At 46.7% G+C, this 21,382-nt stretch overlaps 1 pseudogene; it reads right to left on the bottom strand.

The window, feature by feature from the left end:
* LOC135532268 (sodium/hydrogen exchanger 5-like) overlaps nt 1-21,382 on the bottom strand; it is a 50,268-nt pseudogene that overhangs the window by 21,241 nt on the left and 7,645 nt on the right.

Here is a 21,382-nt window from a genome sequence, read left to right as displayed (position 1 = left end):
CTCAGACAAGCACCCTGACGAAAGGCTCTCTCAGACAAGCACCCTGACGAAAGGCTCTCCCAGACAAGAATGTTGGTCAAATAAATCCTCATTAAGGACAGAGAAGACTCCTCTCTTTGTGCTGCGTAGGTCCACTCTTACCCAGGGGGCTGCAATCCCTGATACATAGTAGTATAGTATTGTAATGCACCTTCCGCTATGTGTAGAGTAGCAACGCTGGGTACTGAACCAATGTTTAGTAAGGCGGCACACCTACCCAGGGCCCTGAAGACGAAGATGAAGATGAGCGTACAGGAGATGAGTCCTGTGTCCCAGGCCCACTTAGACTTGTCCACGGCTGAGATGCCCAGGAAAATGAAGATTATGGTTTCGGCGATGCTGGCCAGGGTTTTCATCGTGTACTTCACCGTGGTACGAGATTTCTGGGATATGTTGGCCTCCACGTACTTGTTGCAGCCGATACCACAGAACGTCATTCTGAAGGCGGAGAGAGAGAGAGAGAGAGAGAGAGACAAAGGACAGGTGAGGACCAGGGTCCAGATTCACAAAACACTTCTTAAATGCAAAAAAAATTAAGAAGTTCATAAGATAGTTCGTAAGTGCAATTCCTCAACAATATCTTTAGATTTTATGATTTTCTTACAAACTCCTCAAATATCTTCTTACGTATCTTCTTAAGATGTTTGTCGCTAGGCAACCAATTTAGCTATCTAGCTAGCTAGCAATGACAAAAAAAATATACTTAAAATGAACAATACTGAAACTTTCAGATATAGTTTGAGAGTGAATTATGTACAATTGATTTTCATGAGCTGTTTTCTCTCACTGCCCAGAGTTTAAGACAATGGTTGAACTATCTTGGAATTTAAAAATATTTCCCAACAAACTTTATTTTCAAGAATATAATTTCCAAGAACCTTTTTGAGGAATAGCAACTTTGCTGAACTTTCTTCTTAAGTCTAAAGTCTATAGTTAAGAGAAAAACATGGCAGTTTAGAAGACATTTCTTCCAAAGAGGGTTTAGAGAATCTGAGCCCAGGGCCTTAACCAGGGTTTGAGTTTGAGTGAAGTCCGGAAGAGGACATTTTTGAAAATTGAAGCTCATGCTTGTTCTAGGTCCTAAGAAACAAAGAGATCTTCTGTTGAATCTGACAATTAATCTTAATGGTTGTACAGTCGTCTCAAATAAAACTGTGAAGGACCTCGGCGTTACTCTGGACCCTGATCTCTCTTTTGAAGAACATATCAAGACCATTTCAAGGACAGCTTTTTTTCCATCTACGTAACATTGCAAAAATCAGAAACTTTCTGTCCAAAAATGATGCAGAAAAATTAATCCATGCTTTTGTCACTTCTAGGTTAGACTACTGCAATGCTCTACTTTCCGGCTACCCGGATGAAGCACTAAATAAACTTCAGTTAGCGCTAAACATGGCTGCTAGAATCCTGACTAGAACCAAAAAATTTGATCATATTACTCCAGTGCTAGCCTCCCTACACTGGCTTCCTGTCAAAGCAAGGGCTGATTTCAAGGTGTTACTGCTAACCTACAAAGCATTACATGGGCTTGCTACTACCTAACTCTCTGATTTGGTCCTGCCGTACATACCTACATGTAAGCTACGGTCACAAGACGCAGGCCTCCTAATTGTCCCTAGAATTTCTAAGCAAACAGCTGGAGGCAGGGCTTTCTCCTATAGAGCTCCATTTTTATGGAACGGTCTGCCTACCCATGTCAGAGACGCAAACTCGGTCTCAACCTTTAAGTCTTTACTGAAGACTCATCTCTTCAGTGGGTCATATGATTGAGTGTAGTCTGGCCCAGGAGTGGGAAGGTGAACGGAAAGGCTCTGGAGCAACGAACCGCCCTTGCTGTCTCTGCCTGGCCAGTTCCCCTCTTTCCACTGGGATTCTCTGCCTCTAACCCTATTACAGGGGCTGAGTCACTGTCTTACTGGGGCTCTCTCATGCCGTCCCTGGAAGGGGTGCGTCACCTGAGTGGGTTGATTCACTGATGTGGTCATCCTGTCTGGGTTGGCGCCCCCCCTTGGGTTGTGCCATGGTGGAGATCTTTGCGGTCTATACTCAGCCTTGTCTCAGGATGGTAAGTTGGTGGTTGAAGATATCCCTCTAGTGGTGTGGGGGCTGTGCTTTGGCAAAGTGGGTGGGGTTATATCCTTCCTGTTTGGCCCTGTCCGGGGGTGTCCTTGGATGGGTCCACAGTGTCTCCTGACCCCTCCTGTCTCAGCCTACAGTATTTATGCTGCAGTAGTTTATGTGTCGGGGGGCTAGGGTCAGTTTGTTATATCTGGAGTACTTCTCCTGTCCTATCCGGTGTCCTGTGTGAATCTAAGTGTGTGTTCTCTAATTCTCTCCTTCTCTCTTTCTTTCGGAGGACCTGAGCCCTAGGACCATGCCCCAGGACTACCTGACATAATGACTCCTTGCTGTCCCCAGTCCACCTGGCCGTGCTGCTGCTCCAGTTTCAACTGACCTGAGCCCTAGGACCATGCCCCAGGACTACCTGACATGATGACTCCTTGCTGTCCCCAGTCCACCTGGCCATGCTGCTGCTCCAGTTTCAACTGACCTGAGCCCTAGGACCATGGCCCAGGAAACCTGACATGATGACTCCTTGCTGTCCCCAGTCCACCTGGCCGTGCTGCTGGTCCAGTTTCAACTGTTCTGCCTTATTATTATTTGACCATGCTGGTCATTTATGAACATTTGAACATTTTGGCCATGTTCTGTTATAATCTCCACCCGGCACAGCCAGAAGAGGACTGGCCACCCCACATAGCCTGGTTCCTCTCTAGGTTTCTTCCTAGGTTTTGGCCTTTCTAGGGAGTTTTTCCTAGCCACCGTGCTTCTACACCTGCATTGCTTGCTGTTTGGGGTTTTAGGCTGGGTTACTGTAGAGCACTTTGAGATATCAGCTGATGTACGAAGGGATATATAAATAAATTTGATTTGATTTACTGCATTTCTATACAATTTAAAACCTTTTTCAAATGCTATTTGGAGAACAGCAAAACAAGGCAAAATGACCCCTGCCATTATCACCTTGGCTGCTGTAGGTTCATTCACCTCAGTCCATCTACAAACACACAGCCTGTTAGCTGTACAATCTACCTACCTCAGTCCATCTACAAACACACAGCCTGTTAGCTATACAATCTACCTACCTCAGTCCATCTACAAACACACAGCCTGTTAGCTATACAATCTACCTACCTCAGTCCATCTACAAGCACACAGCCTGTTAGCTGTACAATCTACCTACCTCAGTCCATCTACAAACACACAGCCTGTTAGCTATACAATCTCCCTACCTCAGTCCATCTACAAACACAGCCTGTTAGCTATACAATCTACCTACCTCAGACCATCTACAAGCACACAGCCTGTTAGCTATACAATCTACCTACCTCAGTCCATCTACAAGCACACAGCCTGTTAGCTATACAATCTACCTACCTCAGTCCATCTACAAGCACACAGCCTGTTAGCTATACAATCTACCTACCTCAGTCCATCTACAAGCACACAGCCTGTTAGCTATACAATCTACCTACCTCAGTCCATCTACAAGCACACAGCCTGTTAGCTATACAATCTACCTACCTCAGTCCATCTACAAACACACAGCCTGTTAGCTATACAATCTCCCTACCTCAGTCCATCTACAAACACACAGCCTGTTAGCTATACAATCTCCCTACCTCAGTCCATCTACAAACACAGCCTGTTAGCTATACAATCTACCTACCTCAGTCCATCTACAAACACAGCCTGTTAGCTATACAATCTACCTACCTCAGACCATCTACAAGCACACAGCCTGTTAGCTATACAATCTACCTACCTCAGTCCATCTACAAGCACACAGCCTGTTAGCTATACAATCTACCTACCTCAGTCCATCTACAAACACAGCCTGTTAGCTATACAATCTACCTACCTCAGTCCATCTACAAACACAGCCTGTTAGCTATACAATCTACCTACCTCAGACCATCTACAAGCACACAGCCTGTTAGCTATACAATCTACCTACCTCAGTCCATCTACAAACACAGCCTGTTGGATATACAATCTACCTACCTCAGTCCATCTACAAACACAGCCTGTTGGATATACAATCTACCTACCTCAGTCCATCTACAAACACACAGCCTGTTAGCTGTTCAATCTACCTACCTCAGTCCATCTACAAACACACAGCCTGTTGGATATACAATCTCCCTACCTCAGTCCATCTACAAACACAGCCTGTTAGCTATACAATCTACCTTCCTCAGTCCATCTACAAACACACAGCCTGTTAGCTATACAATCTACCTACTTCAGTCCATCTACAAACACAGCCTGTTAGCTATACAATCTACCTTCCTCAGTCCATCTACAAACACACAGCCTGTTAGCTATACAATCTACCTACCTCAGTCCATCTACAAACACACAGCCTGTTAGCTATACAATCTACCTTCCTCAGTCCATCTACAAACACACAGCCTGTTAGCCATACAATCTACCTACTTCAGTCCATCTACAAACACAGCCTGTTAGCTATACAATCTACCTACCTCAGTCCATCTACAAACACAGAGCCTGTCAGATACACAATCTACCTACCTCAGTCCATCTACAAACACAGCCTGTTGGATATACAATCTACCTACCTCAGTCCATCTACAAACACACAGCCTGTTGGATATACAATCTACCTACCTCAGTCCATCTACAAACACACAGCCTGTTGGATATACAATCTACCTACCTCAGTCCATCTATAAGCACACAGCCTGTTAGCTATACAATCTACCTACCTCAGTCCATCTACAAACACACAGCCTGTTAGCTATACAATCTAACATACCTCAGTCCATCTACAAACACACAGCCTGTTAGCTATACAATCTACCTACCTCAGTCCATCTACAAGTACACAGCCTGTTAGCTATACAATCTACCTACCTCAGTCCATCTACAAACACACAGCCTGTTGGATATACAACTGTAATGTTATGAAGGGTGGAGATATGAGACATGATTCACACTGACACGTAGAATCAGTGATGAAACAAAAACCTATTACATGTTTACAACTGTATTGTTTGGATGTTGGTTGTATTTTAATGTTGGTCTGTAGGGAGGATAGGTCCTGTTGAGATGTTCATATTGTAATGTAGGTCTATAGGGAGGATAGGTCCTGTTGAGATGTTCATATTGTAACATACAGTGGTTGTATTGTAATGTAGGTCTGTAGGGAGGATAGGTCCTGTTGAGATGTTCATGTTGTAACATACAATGGTTGTATTGTAATGTAGGTCTGTAGGGAGGATAGGTCCTGTTTAGATGTTCATATTGTATTGTAGGTCTGTAGGGAGGATAGGTCCTGTTGATATGTTCATATTGTAATGTAGGTCTGTAGGGAGGATAGGTCCTGTTGAGATGTTCATATTGAAACATACAGTGGTTGTATTTTAATGTAGGTCTGTAGGGAGGATAGGTCCTGTTGAGATGTTCATATTGTAACATACAGTAGTTGTATTGTAATGTAGGTCTATAGGGAGGATAGGTCCTGTTGAGATGTTCATATTGTAACATACAGTAGTTGTATTGTAATGTAGGTCTATAGGGAGGATAGGTCCTGTTGAGATGTTCATATTGTAACATACAGTGATTGTATTGTAATGTAGGTCTATAGGGAGGATAGGTCCTGTTGAGATGTTCATATTGTAATGTGGGTCTATAGGGAGGATAGGTCCTGTAGAGGTGTTCATATTGTAACATACAGTGGTTGTATTGTAATGTAGGTCTACAGGGAGGATAGGTCCTGTTGAGGTGTTCATATTATAACATAAAGTGGTTGTATTATAATGTAGGTCTACAGGGAGGATAGGTCCTGTTGAGATGTTCATATTGTAACATACAGTGGTTGTATTGTAATGTAGGTCTACAGGGAGGATAGGTCCTGTTGAGATGTTCATATTGTAACATACAGTGGTTGTATTGTAATGTAGGTCTTTATGGAGGATAGGTCCTGTTGAGATGTTCATATTGTAACATACAGTGGTTGTATTGTAATGTAGGTCTACAGGGAGGATAGGTCCTGTTGAGATGTTCATATTGTAACATACAGTGGTTGTATTGTAATGTAGGTCTACAGGGAGGCTAGATCCTGTTGAGGTGTTCATATTGTAACATACAGTGGTTGTATTTTAATGTTGGTCTATACACACACCCATATACACGTACACGCTGACACAGGTGTGTGCCTTTCCAAATCATATCCAATCAATTGATTTTACCATAGGTGGACTCCCAATCAGAAGTTGTAGAAACATCTCAAGGATGATCAATAGAAACAGGATGTACCTGAGCTCAATTTCGAGTCTCATAACAAAGGGTATGCATACTCATGTAAATAAGGTATTTCAGTTTTTGATTAAAAAAAAGAAGCATTTTTTTCCTTCTTGCTTTGTCATAATGGGTTATTGTGATGTCATTATGGGGTATTGTGATGTAATAATGGGTTTTTGTGTGTAGATTACTGAGGAAAATGTTTTATTTAATCCATTTTAGAATAAGGATGTAACGTGATAAAATGTGGAACATGTCAAGGGGTCTGAATACTTTCAAGACAGACAGACAGACAGACAGACAGACAGACAGACAGACAGACAGACAGACAGAGACACAGGCATACACACACACAGGCATACACACACACACACAGACACAGGCATACACACACACACAGACATACACACACACAAACACAGGCATACACACACACAGACCCAGGCATACACACACACACAGACACACGCACACACACACACACACACCCTAATGACAGCGGAATAAGAAATATCATAGAAAAATTAAGTGAGTTTAATGCAACATATTTTTGAGTACAGACCATCACATTTTCTGTGGTGATTTCTAGAACACATACTAAAGATGTACTCACGACAAGATGGCGGACAGAGAGAAGAGCTCAGCGGTGAGGTAGGCCAGGTAGACCATGAGGAAGACCAATAGAGGCTCAATGATGCGGACCTTCTTGGTGAAACGTGTGATGAAGGCTAGGAGAGCAGCAAAGATCAGACCCACCATGGTCCCCCCAATACTGACGATGAGGAATGAGGCTGAGGAGGGAGAGAAGGATGAAGATGGGGAGGAGGAGGAGGAGGGGGAGGAGGAAGGGAGGAGGGAGACAGGGAGGAAGAGGAGAGGGGTGGAGGAAGATGGGAAGACAGGGAGGAAGAGGAGAAGGGATGAGGAAGATGGGGAGGAGGAGGAAGGGAGGGGGAGACAGGGAGGAAGAGGAGTGAGGAGGAGGAAGATGGGGAGGAGGTGGAAGGGTGGAGGGAGACAGGGAGGAAGATGGGGAGGAGCAGGAAGGGTGGAGGGAGACAGGGAGGAAGAGGGGGAGGAGGAGAAAGGGTGTGGGGAGACAGGGAGGAAAAGTAAGGGTGGAGGGAGAGAGAGGAAGGGTGGAGGGAGAGGGGAGGAAGGGTGGAGGGAGAGGGGGAGGAGGAAGAGAGGAGGCACAGGGGACGTGGGAGAGTCTTTAGGTTCAGAGACAGGAAATCAGGAGAGAGTCTCATAGTGGCTATGCAGAGCATAGTGTATGTGTAAATAGACTACAGCTAACACAGACTACAGCTAAACACCAGAACTCATCCTCACCCACTCCTTTGAAATAGTCAGCTGTCTGAACATTCTCAGGGCCCACCTCCACGAAGGACATGTACACCTTATACAACACCTGCAGAGGAGGAGACATGACATCATCAGGAGATTTGTAACTCTCTCCATAACACAATGCACTCTCTATACAAGTGGGTGCTACTTATTGGTAGATCCACTATTAAAGACCTGGGGTTGGTTATAACCCTGATCCACTATTAAAGGCCTGGGGTTGGTTATAACCCTGATCCACTATTAAAGGCTGGTTATAACCCTGATCCACTATTAAAGGCTGGTTATAACCCTGATCCACTATTAAAGGCTGGTTATAACCCTGATCCACTATTAAAGGCTGGTTATAACCCTGATCCACTATTAAAGACTGGTTATAACCCTGATCCACTATTAAAGGCTGGTTATAACCCTGATCCACTATTAAAGGCTGGTTATAACCCTGATCCACTATTAAAGGCTGGTTATAACCCTGATCTACTATTAAAGGCCTGGGGTTGGTTATAACCCTGATCCACTATTAAAGGCTGGTTATAACCCTGATCCACTATTAAAGGCTGGTTATAACCCTGATCCACTATTAAAGGCCTGGGGTTGGTTATAACCCTGATCCACTATTAAAGGCTGGTTATAACCCTGATCCACTAATAAAGGCTGGTTATAACCCTGATCCACTATTAAAGGCTGGTTATAACCCTGATCCACTATTAAAGGCTGGTTATAACCCTGATCAACTATTAAAGGCTGGTTATAACCCTGATCCACTATTAAAGGCCTGGGGTTGGTTATAACCCTGATCTACTATTAAAGGCTGGTTATAACCCTGATCCACTATTAAAGGCTGGTTATAACCCTGATCCACTATTAAAGGCTGGTTATAACCCTGATCCACTATTAAAGGCTGGTTATAACCCTGATCCACTATTAAAGGCTGGTTATAACCCTGATCAACTATTAAAGGCTGGTTATAACCCTGATCCACTATTAAAGGCCTGGGGTTGGTTATAACCCTGATCTACTATTAAAGGTTGGTTATAACCCTGATCCACTATTAAAGGCTGGTTATAACCCTGATCCACTATTAAAGGTTGGTTATAACCCTGATCCACTATTAAAGGCATGGGGTTGGTTATAACCTGATCCACTATTAAAGGCTGGTTATAACCCTGATCCACTATTAAAGGCTGGTTATAACCCTGATACACTATTAAAGGCCTGGGGTTGGTTATAACCCTGATCCACTATTAAAGGCTGGTTATAACCCTGATCCACTATTAATACACAGTCTCTGTGGAGAAGCAGACCAGGAACAGACAGAAGGTAGCTGGACAGAAGGTAGCTGGACAGAAGGTAGCTGGACAGAAGGTAGCTGGACAGAAGGTAGCTGCAGAACAGAACGATGAGGGAACCTTGTAAGTCTGAAAACGTTAAATCCATCCCACTCGTCTCCACTGACTCCTGTCCTCAGACTAGACCAGAGAAAGACTCCCAGCCTGCCCCTGCAAATCCTCACCACGGACTGCAGAGTACAAGTGCCGATCTAGGATCAGTTTAGCCTAGGATCTAGGACCAGCACTCCTACTCTGAAACGGTTGATCCACGCAGACGACAGTGGTTGGCGTCAGCGCTCGGCTCTTCTGCAGTTTAATCTTCCCGTAAACCAACATACGGCTGGCTCTCTCCTCTCACAGAGCATAGTAGCAACACTGTACAAGCAGAGGGCCTGAAATCCTAGGTTAGATCCCAAATAGCACCCTATTTTCAAAGTCAGTGCACTACTTCGGGTCAAAAGTAGTGCACTATATAGGGAATAGGGTTCCATTTGAGACGTAGGTCCTCCTCTCCGGGTGACGGTGTTCACGTCACAACTCACTGGGACCAAAAGAGTTAAAGACCATAGAAACAGTTCTGTTAGTAAAAACCTAAAAAGAGACCGAACGGCAACAAGTCGGTTGTGTTGGTCTGATACATCAGAGAACAAACAGATATGAGAGAGGTTGTTTTAAAATAAAGTGTTTAAAGCACTATAATGTTTCTGTGTTTAACAACAACAACAACAACGTGAATAGACTTTCTAATGTGTCTAACTGCCGACGACGACAAAAACCCAAAGAGCAAAGCAGCTTACATTTCTCATCAGATAAGCCTGAGCTTGAGACCTGGGGGGACGGAGAATGGTTAACCAGACCTGGGGGGAAACGGTTTACCAGACCTGGGGGGGGGGGTACGGTTTACCAGACCGGGGGGGGGGGGGGTACGGTTTACCAGACCTGGGGGTGCGGTTTACCAGACCTGGGGGTACGGTTTACCAGACCTGGGGGGGAAACGGTTTACCAGACCTGGGGGGGGGGTAACGGTTTACCAGACCTGGGGGGTACGGTTTACCAGACCTGGGATCCACGGTTTACCAGACCTGGGGGGGTACGGTTTACCAGACCTGGGGGGGTCGGTTTACCAGACCTGGGGGGAACGGAGAACGGTTTACCAGACCTGGGGGAGAGAGTACGGTTTACCAGACCTGGGGGTACGGTTTACCAGACCAGGGGGGGGGGTACGGTTTACCAGACCTGGGGGGGGGTACGGTTTACCAGACCTGGGGGGTACGGTTTACCAGACCTGGGGGGAGAGAGTACGGTTTACCAGACCAGGGGGTACGGTTTACCAGACCTGGGGGGAGAGAGTACGGTTTACCAGACCGGGGGGGTACGGTTTACCAGACCTGGGGGGGGGTACGGTTTACCAGACCTGGGGGGGGGTACGGTTTACCAGACCTGGGGGGGGGGGTACGGTTTACCAGACCTGGGGGGGTACGGTTTACCAGACCTGGGGGGGGGGAACGGAGTACGGCTACCATACCTGGGGGAAACGAGTACGGTTACTAGACCTGGGGGAGAGAGTACGGTTTACCAGACCAGGGGGTACGGTTTACCAGACCAGGGGGAGAGAGTACGGTTTACCAGACCAGGGGTACGGTTACCAGACCTGGGGGGAGTTTGTTTACCAGACCTGGGGGTGCGGTCTACCAGACCTGGGGGGGGGGTACGGTTTACCAGACCTGGGGGGGCACGGTTTACCAGACCTGGGGGGGAGAGTACGGTTTACCAGACCAGGGGGTACGGTTTACCAGACCAGGGGGGGTACGGTTTACCAGACCTGGGGGAAACGGAGTACGGCTACCAGACCTGGGGGGGAAACGGAATACGGTTACTAGACCTGGGGGGGCGGAGTACGGTTACTAGACCTGGGGGGCGGAGTACGGTTACTAGACCTGGGGCGGAGTACGGTTACTAGACCTGGGGGGCGGAGTACGGTTACTAGACCTGGGGGGCGGAGTACGGTTACTAGACCTGGGGGGGCGGAGTACGGTTACTAGACCTGGGGGGCGGAGTACGGTTTACCAGACCTGGGGGGAACGGAGAATGGTTAACCAGACCTGGGGGAGGAGGGAAACGGAGTACGGTTACTAGACCTGGGGGGGAACGGAGTACGGTTACTAGACCTGGGGGAAACGGAGTACGGTTACTAGACCTGGTGTTGGGAAACGGAGTACGGTTACTAGACCTGGTGTTGGGAAACGGAGTACGGTTACTAGACCTGGGGGGGCGGAGTATGGTTAACCAGACCTGGGGGGAGGAGGGAAACGGAGTACGGTTTACCAGACCTGGGGGAGGAGGGAAACGGAGTACGGTTTACCAGACCTGGTGGGGAGGAGGGAAACAGAGTACGGTTTACCAGACCTGGTGGGGAGGAGGGAAACGGAGTACGGTTTACCAGACCTGGGGGGAGGAGGGAAACGGAGTACACGCTACCAGACCTAGGAGGAGGGAAACGGAGTACGGTTTACCAGACCTGGGGGGAGGAGGGAAACAGAGTACGGTTTACCAGACCTGGTGGGAGGAGGGAAACGGAGTATGGTTTACCAGACCTGGGTGGAGGGAAACAGAGTATGGTTTACCAGACCTGGGGGGAGGAAGGAAACAGAGTATGGTTTACCAGACCTGGGGAGGAGGGAAACGGAGTACGGTTACTAGACCTGGGGGGGGGTGTATATAGTTTATATAGTGTAGGTGTTCTATATAGTCTATATAGTGTAGGTGTCCTATATAGTGTTGGTGTTCTATATAGTGTCGGTGTCCTATATAGTGTTGGTGTTGGTGTTCTATATAGTGTTGGTGTTCTATATAGTGTTGGTGTTGGTGTTCTATATAGTGTTGGTGTTCTATATAGTGTTGGTGTTGGTGTTCTATATAGCGTTGGTGTTGGTGTTCTATATAGTGTCGGTGTCCTATATAGTGTTGGTGTTGGTGTTCTATATAGTGTTGGTGTTCTATATAGTGTTGGTGTTCTATATAGTGTTGGTGTCCTATATAGTGTTGGTGTTCTATATAGTGTTGGTGTTCTATATAGTGTTGGTGTTCTATATAGTGTTGGTGTCCTTTATAGTGTTGGTGTCCTATATAGTGTTGGTGTTCTATATAGTGTTGGTGTTCTATATAGTGTTGGTGTCCTATATAGTGTTGGTGTTCTATATGGTGTTGGTGCCCTATATAGTGTTGGTGTCCTATATGGTTTGGTGTTCTATATAGTGTTGGTGTCCTATATAGTGTTGGTGTCCTATATAGTGTTGGTGTTCTATATAGTGTTGGTGTTCTATATAGTGTTGGTGTCCTATATAGTGTTGGTGTCCTATATAGTGTTGGTGTCCTATATAGTGTTGGTGTCCTATATAGTGTTGGTGTCCTATATAGTGTTGGTGTCCTATATAGTGTTGGTGTCCTATATAGTGTTGGTGTCCTATATAGTGTTGGTGTTCTATATAGTGTTGGTGTCCTATATAGTGTTGGTGTCCTATATAGTGTTGGTGTCCTATATAGTGTTGGTGTTCTATATAGTGTAGGTGTTCTATATAGTGTTGGTGTCCTATATAGTGTTGGTGTTCTATATAGTGTTGGTGTTCTATATAGTGTTGGTGTACTATATAGTGTTGGTGTTCTATATAGTGTTGGTGTCCTATATAGTGTAGGTGTTCTATATAGTGTAGGTGTTCTATATAGTGTTGGTGTTCTATATAGTGTTGGTGTCCTATATAGTGTTGGTGTCCTATATAGTGTTGGTGTCCTATATAGTGTAGGTGTTCTATATAGTGTTGGTGTTCTATATAGTGTTGGTGTCCTATATAGTGTTGGTGTTCTATATAGCGTTGGTGTCCTATATAGCGTTGGTGTTCTATATAGTGTTGGTGTCCTATATAGTGTAGGTGTTCTATATAGTGTTGGTGTCCTATATAGTGTTGGTGTCCTATATAGTGTTGGTGTTCTATATAGTGTTGGTGTTCTATATAGTGTAGGTGTTCTATATAGTGTTGGTGTCCTATATAGTGTTGGTGTTCTATATAGTGCTGGTGTTCTATATAGTGTTGGTGTTCTATATAGTGTAGGTGTTCTATATAGTGTTGGTGTCCTATATAGTGTTGGTGTTCTATATAGTGTTGGTGTTCTATATAGTGTTGGTGTTCTATATAGTGTTGGTGTTCTATATAGTGTTGGTGTTCTATATAGTGTTGGTGTTCTATATAGTGTTGGTGTCCTATATAATGTTGGTGTCCTATATAGTGTTGGTGTTCTATATAGCGTTGTGAGGTGTGTTTTAATAAGGGCTGCTGGGCGTGATCGTGAGAGGGTAATCGTGATTGCTCTCTAAATCCTGGGTACTTTACCAAATTTAAGGTCACAGGTCATATAAACAAAAGGAGCTTGTTGTGGCGGGTTTAGTGGGTTGGCTAGGGACAAACAGAGAAATGAGAGGGGGACAGAGAGAGAGAGAGAGAGAAGAGAGGGGGGACAGAGAGAGAGAGAGAGAGAGAGAGAGAATAGAGGGGGGACAGAGAGAGAGAGAGAGAGAGAGAGAGAGAGAGAGGGGGACAGAGAGAGAGAGACACAGAGACAGAGACAGAGAGAGAGACAGAGAGAGACAGAGAGAGACAGAGACAGAAAGAGAGAGAGAGAGAGAGAGCGAGAGAGAGAAGAGAGGGGGACAGAGAGAGAAGACACAGAGACAGACAGAGAGAGAGACAGAGAGAGACAGAGAGAGATAAAGAGAGAGAGAGAGAGAGAGAGAAAAGAGAGAGAGCCAGAGAGAAAGAGAGAGAGAGCCAGAAAGAGAGAGAGAGAAAGAGAGAGAGAGAAAGACAGAGAGAGTGAGAGAGAGAGAAATACAGAGAGAGTGAGAGAGAGAGACCTGAGACCGACAGAGAGAGAGAGAGAGACCGAGAGAGAGAGAGAGAAAGAGAGAGAGAGTGAGAAAGAGAAAGAGAGAGAGAGAAAGAGGGAGAGAGAGAGAGAGAGAGAAGAGGGAGAGAGAAAGAGGGAGAGAGACTCTTTGTCTTGTTCATTTATAAGATGTATCACCCAGTCTGAACATCTCAACAGAGCCTGAACACAGCTTTTGTGTGTGTGTGTGTGTGTGTGTGTGTGTGTGTGTGTGTGTGTGTGTGTGTGTGTGTGTGTGTGTGTGTGTGTGTGTGTGTGTGTGTGTGTGTGTGTGTGTGTGTCTGTGTGTCTGTGTGTGTGTGTGGTGTAGAGATGTGATGGCGAGGCTACAATGGGCCAGATCAGCCACCTCCCCTTCAGAGCTCCAGGTGTGCAATTGGTTGTGCCCCAAATGGCACCTATTCCCTATATAGTACACTACTACAGACCAGGGCCCTATTCCCTATATAGTGGTACTACTATAGACCAGAGCCCTATTCCCTATATAGTGGTACTACTATAGACCAGGGCCCTATTCCTATATAGTGGTACTACTATAGACCAGAGCCCTATTCCCTATATAGTGGTACTACTATAGACCAGGGCCCTATTCCCTATATAGTGGTACTACTATAGACCAGAGCCCTATTCCCTATATAGTGGTACTACTATAGACCAGAGCCCTATTCCCTATATAGTGGTACTACTATAGACCAGAGCCCTATTCCCTATATAGTGGTACTACTACAGACCAGAGCCCTATTCCCTATATAGTGGTACTACTATAGACCAGAGCCATATTCCCTATATAGTGGTACTACTATAGACCAGGCCCTATTCCCTATATAGTGGTACTACTATAGACCAGAGCCCTATTCCCTATATAGTGGTACTACTATAGACCAGAGCCCTATTCCCTATATAGTGGTACTACTACAGACCAGAGCCCTATTCCCTATATAGTGGTACTACTATAGACCAGAGCCATATTCCCTATATAGTGGTACTACTATAGACCAGGGCCCTATTCCCTATATAGTGGTACTACTATAGGCCAGAAGCCCAATTCCCTATATAGTGGTACTACTATAGACCAGAGCCCTATTCCCTATATAGTACACTACTACAGACCAGGGCCCTATTCCCTATATAGTGGTACTACTATAGGCCAGAGCCCTATTCCCTATATAGTGGTACTACTATAGACCAGAGCCCTATTCCCTATATAGTACACTACTACAGACCAGGGCCATATTCCCTATATAGTGGTACTACTATAGACCAGAGCCCTATTCCCTATATAGTACACTACTATAGACCAGAGCCCTATTCCCTATATAGTGGTACTACTATAGACCAGAGCCCTATTCCTATATAGTGGTACTACTATAGACCAGAGCCCTATTCCCTATATAGTGGTACTACTATAGACCAGAGCCCTATTCCCTATATAGTACACTACTACAGACCAGGGGCCCTATTCCCTATATAGTGGTACTACTATAGACCAGAGCCCTATTCCCTATATAGTGGTACTACTATAGACCAGAGCCCTATTCCCTATATAGTGGTACTATTATAGACCAGAGCCCTATTCCCTATATAGTGGTACTACTATAGACCAGAACCCTATTCCCTATATAGTGGTACTACTATAGACCAGAGCCCTATTCCCTATATAGTACACTACTACAGACCAGGGCCCTATTCCCTATATAGTGGTACTACTATAGACCAGAGCCCTATTCCCTATATAGTGGTACTACTATAGACCAGAGCCCTATTCCCTATATAGTGGTACTACTATAGACCAGAACCCTATTCCCTATATAGTGGTACTACTATAGACCAGAGCCCTATTCCCTATATAGTGATACTACTATAGGCCAGAGCCCTATTCCCTATATAGTGGTACTACTATAGACCAGCGCCCTATTCCCTATATAGTGGTACTACTATAGACCAGAGCCCTATTCCCTATATAGTGGTACTACTATAGACCAGAGCCCTATTCCCTATATAGTGGTACTACTATAGACCAGAGCCCTATTCCCTATATAGCGTTACTACTATAGACCAGAGCCCTATTCCCTATATAGTGATACTACTATAGACCAGAGCCCTATTCCCTATATAGTGGTACTACTATAGACCAGAGCCCTATTCCCTATATAGTGATACTACTATAGACCAGAGCCTACCCTACATAGATATACCAGAGGAATAGGGTGTCATTTTGTGATGCAGATTGAGACTAGTGAAGCTGGTCTCTCCAGCCCCCCCCCCGTACTGACCTTCAAAGCGTCCTGTCTCTATGGTTACCTGTCTGTAAAACCCTCCTTTCCCAGCAGGGGAGGAATCAACCAGTATGTCAGTTTGTCTGTTGCTTTGGGGCTTCATTGTTTGAACGTGAGCCAGCGGGTGTGTGTGTGTGTGTGTGTGTGTGTGTGTGTGTGTGTGTGTGTTAGTTAGTGAGGTATGTATGTCAGTGAGGTGTGTACGGGTATGTGTGTGTGTGTGTGTGTGTGTGTGTGTGTGTGTGTGTGTGTGTGTGTGTGTGTGTGTGTGTGTGTGTCAGTGAGGTAGGTGTGTGTGTCAGTTAGTGAGGTGTGTGTGTGTCAGTTAGTGAGTGTGTGTGTATGTGTGTGTGTGCGTGTCAGTTAGTAAAGGTGTGTATGTGTGTGTGTGTGTGTGTGTGTGTGTGTGTGTGTGTGTGTGTGTGTGTGTGTGTGTGTGTGTGTGTGTGTGTGTGTGTGTGTGTGTGTGTGTGTGTGTGTGTGTGTGTGTGTTAGTGTTGTTCTATATAGTGTTAGTGTTGGTGTTCTATACAGTGTGTGTGAGTCACCACGGTGCTGTTCTATATAGTGTTGGTGTTCTATACAGTGTGTGTGAGTCACCACGGTGTTGTTCTATATAGTGTTGGTGTTCTATACAGTTAGTAAGGTGTGTGTGAGTTACATCCGAGTTACAGCTGACTCACCACGGTGACGGCGTCGTTGAGCAGGGACTCTCCGAAGACGATGATGAAGAGAGTCTCGTTGACTTGGACCTCCTCGAACACGGCCAGCACCGCTACTGGGTCCACCGCAGAGATCAACGCTCCAAACAACAGGAACTCCATCAGACCTGCCTGAACCTTCTGGTCTGAACAGAGACACATCAGACCTGCCTGAACCTTCTGGTCTGAACAGAGAGACACATCAGACCTGCCTGAACCTTCTGGTCTGAACAGAGACACATCAGACCTGCCTGAACCTTCTGGTCTGAACAGAGAGACACCAGACCTGCCTGAACCTTCTGGTCTGAACCTGCCTGAACCTTCTGGTCTGAACAGAGACATCAGACCTGCCTGAACCTTCTGGTCTGAACAGAGAGACACATCAGACCTGCCTGAACCTTCTGGTCTGAACAGAGAGACACATCAGACCTGCCTGAACCTTCTGGTCTGAACAGAGACACATCAGACCTGCCTGAACCTTCTGGTCTGAACAGAGACACATCAGACCTGCCTGAACCTTCTGGTCTGAACAGAGACACATCAGACCTGCCTGAACCTTCTGGTCTGAACAACAGAGACACATCAGACCTGCCTGAACCTTCTGGTCTGAACAGAGACACATCAGACCTGCCTGAACCTTCTGGTCTGAACAGAGACACATCAGACCTGCCTGAACCTTCTGGTCTGAACAGAGACACATCAGACCTGCCTGAACCTTCTGGTCTGAACAGAGAGACACACATCAGACCTGCCTGAACCTTCTGGTCTGAACAGAGAGACATCAGACCTGCCTGAACCTTCTGGTCTGAACAGAGAACCTTCTGGTCACACATCAGACCTGCCTGAACCTTCTGGTCTGAACAGAGACACATCAGACCTGCCTGAACCTTCTGGTCTGAACACAGAGACACATCAGACCTGCCTGAACCTTCTGGTCTGAACAGACCTGCCTGAACTTCATCAGACCTGCCTGAACCTTCTGGTCTGAACAGAGACACATCAGACCTGCCTGAACCTTCTGGTCTGAACAGAGACACATCAGACCTGCCTGAACCTTCTGGTCTGAACAGAGACACATCAGACCTGCCTGAACCTTCTGGTCTGAACAGAGACACATCAGACCTGCCTGAACCTTCTGGTCTGAACACAGAGACATCAGACCTGCCTGAACCTTCTGGTCTGAACAGAGACACATCAGACCTGCCTGAACCTTCTGGTCTGAACAGAGACACATCAGACCTGCCTGAACCTTCTGGTCTGAACAGAGACACATCAGACCTGCCTGAACCTTCTGGTCTGAACACAGAGACACATCAGACCTGCCTGAACCTTCTGGTCTGAACAGAGACACATCAGACCTGCCTGAATCAGACACTCAGACCTGCCTGAACCTTCTGGTCTGAACACAGAGACATCAGACCTGCCTGAACCTTCTGGTCTGAACAGAGACACATCAGACCTGCCTGAACCTTCTGGTCTGACACCAGAAGAACACAGAGACATCAGACCTGCCTGAACCTTCTTCTGAACAGGAGACACATCAGACCTGCCTGAAACAGAGAGACACATCAGACCTGCCTGAACCTTCTGGTCTGAACAGAGACACAGAGAGACACATCAGACCTGCCTGAACCTTCTGGTCTGAACAGAGAGACACATCAGACCTGCCTGAACCTTCTGGTCTGAACAGACACACATCAGACCTGCCTCAACCTTCTGGTCTGAACAGAGACACACCAGACCTGCCTGAACCTTCTGGTCTGAACAGAGACACATCAGACCTGCCTGAACCTTCTGGTCTGAACAGAGACACATCAGACCTGCCTGAACCTTCTGGTCTGAACAGAGACACATCAGACCTGCCTGAACCTTCTGGTCTGAACAGAGACACATCAGACCTGCCTGAACCTTCTGGTCTGAACACAGAGACATCAGACCTGCCTGAACCTTCTGGTCTGAACAGAGACACATCAGACCTGCCTGAACCTTCTGGTCTGAACAGAGAGACACATCAGACCTGCCTGAACCTTCTGGTCTGAACAGAGACACATCAGACCTGCCTCAACCTTCTGGTCTGAACAGAGACACATCAGACCTGCCTGAACCTTCTGGTCTGAACAGAGACACATCAGAACCTTCTGGTCTGAACACACATCAGACCTGCCTGAACCTTCTGGTCTGAACAGAGACACACCAGACCTGCCTGAACCTTCTGGTCTGAACAGAGACACATCAGACCTGCCTGAACCTTCTGGTCTGAACAGAGACACACCAGACCTGCCTGAACCTTCTGGTCTGAACAGAGACACATCAGACCTGCCTGAACCTTCTGGTCTGAACACAGACATCAGACCTGCCTCAACCTTCTGGTCTGAACAGAGACACACATCAGACCTGCCTGAACCTTCTGGTCTGAACAGAGACACATCAGACCTGCCTGAACCTTCTGGTCTGAACCTTCTGGTCACAGAGACACTCAGACCTGCCTGAATCAGACATCAGACCTGCCTGAACCTTCTGGTCTGAACAGAGACACATCAGACCTGCCTGAACCTTCTGGTCTGAACAGAGAGACACATCAGACCTGCCTGAACCTTCTGGTCTGAACAGAGACACATCAGACCTGCCTGAACCTTCTGGTCTGAACAGAGAGACACATCAGACCTGCCTGAACCTTCTGGTCTGAACAGAGAGACACATCAGACCTGCCTGAACCTTCTGGTCTGAACACAGAGACACATCAGACCTGCCTGAACCTTCTGGTCTGAACAGAGACACACCAGACCTGCCTGAACCTTCTGGTCTGAATCAGACCTGCCTGAGACACATCAGACCTGCCTGAACCTTCTGGTCTGAACAGAGACACATCAGACCTGCCTGAACCTTCTGGTCTGAACAGAGAGACACATCAGACCTGCCTGAACTTCTGGTTCTGGTCTGAACCTTCTGGTCACAGAGACACACCAGACCTGCCTGAACCTTCTGGTCTGAACAGAGACACACATCAGACCTGCCTGAACCTTCTGGTCTGAACAGAGAGACACATCAGACCTGCCTGAACCTTCTGGTCTGAACAGAGACACATCAGACCTGCCTGAACCTTCTGGTCTGAACAGAGACACACATCAGACCTGCCTGAACCTTCTGGTCTGAACAGAGAGACACATCAGACCTGCCTGAACCTTCTGGTCTGAACAGAGACACATCAGACCTGCCTGAACCTTCTGGTCTGAACAGACTGAACCTTCTGGTCTGAACAGAGACACATCAGACCTGCCTGAACCTTCTGGTCTGAACAGAGAGACACATCAGACCTGCCTGAACTGCCTGAACCTTCTGGTCTGAACAGAGACACATCAGACCTGCCTGAACCTTCTGGTCTGAACAGAGACACATCAGCCCTGCCTGAACCTTCTGGTCTGAACAGAGAGACATCAGACCTGCCTGAACCTTCTGGTCTGAACACAGAGACACATCAGAGACCTGCCTGAACCATCAGACCTGCCTCTGGTCTGAACACAGAGACACATCAGACCTGCCTGAACCTTCTGGTCTGAAACAGAGACACATCAGACCTGCCTGAACCTTCTGGTCTGACACATCAGACACAGAGACACATCAGAGCTGCCTGAACCTTCTGGTCTGAACAGAGACATCAGACCTGCCTGAACCTTCTGGTCTGAACAGAGACACACATCAGACCTGCCTGAACCTTCTGGTCTGAACAGAGACATCAGACCTGCCTGAACCTTCTGGTCTGAACAGAGACACATCAGACCTGCCTGAACCTTCTGGTCTGAACAGAGACACATCAGACCTGCCTGAACCTTCTGGTCTGAACAGAGACACATCAGACCTGCCTGAACCTTCTGGTCTGAACAGAGACACATCAGACCTGCCTGAACCTTCTGGTCTGAACAGAGACACATCAGACCTGCCTGAACCTTCTGGTCTGAACAGAGAGACACATCAGACCTGCCTGAACCTTCTGGTCTGAACAGAGACACATCAGACCTGCCTGAACCTTCTGGTCTGAACAGAGACACACCAGACCTGCCTGAACCTTCTGGTCTGAACAGAGACACACCAGACCTGCCTGAACCTTCTGGTCTGAACAGAGACACATCAGACCTGCCTGAACCTTCTGTTCTGAAACAGAGACACACATCAGACCTGCCTGAACCTTCTGGTCTGAACAGAGACACATCAGACCTGCCTGAACCTTCTGGTCTGAACAGAGACACATCAGACCTGCCTGAACCTTCTGGTCTGAACAGAGACACACACATCAGAACCTGCCTGAACCTTCTGGTCTGAACAGAGACACATCAGACCTGCCTGAACCTTCTGGTCTGAACAGAGAAAAGAGAGACACATCAGACCTGCCTGAACCTTCTGGTCTGAACAGAGACACATCAGACCT

The sequence above is a fragment of the Oncorhynchus masou genome, unplaced genomic scaffold, assembly GCF_036934945.1.
Source record: "Oncorhynchus masou masou isolate Uvic2021 unplaced genomic scaffold, UVic_Omas_1.1 unplaced_scaffold_1793, whole genome shotgun sequence".
In the NCBI taxonomy this organism is placed as follows: Eukaryota; Metazoa; Chordata; class Actinopteri; order Salmoniformes; family Salmonidae; genus Oncorhynchus; species Oncorhynchus masou.
The sequence above is the reverse complement of the archived record's forward strand: the minus strand, read 5'-3'. Positions and strand labels throughout refer to the sequence as shown.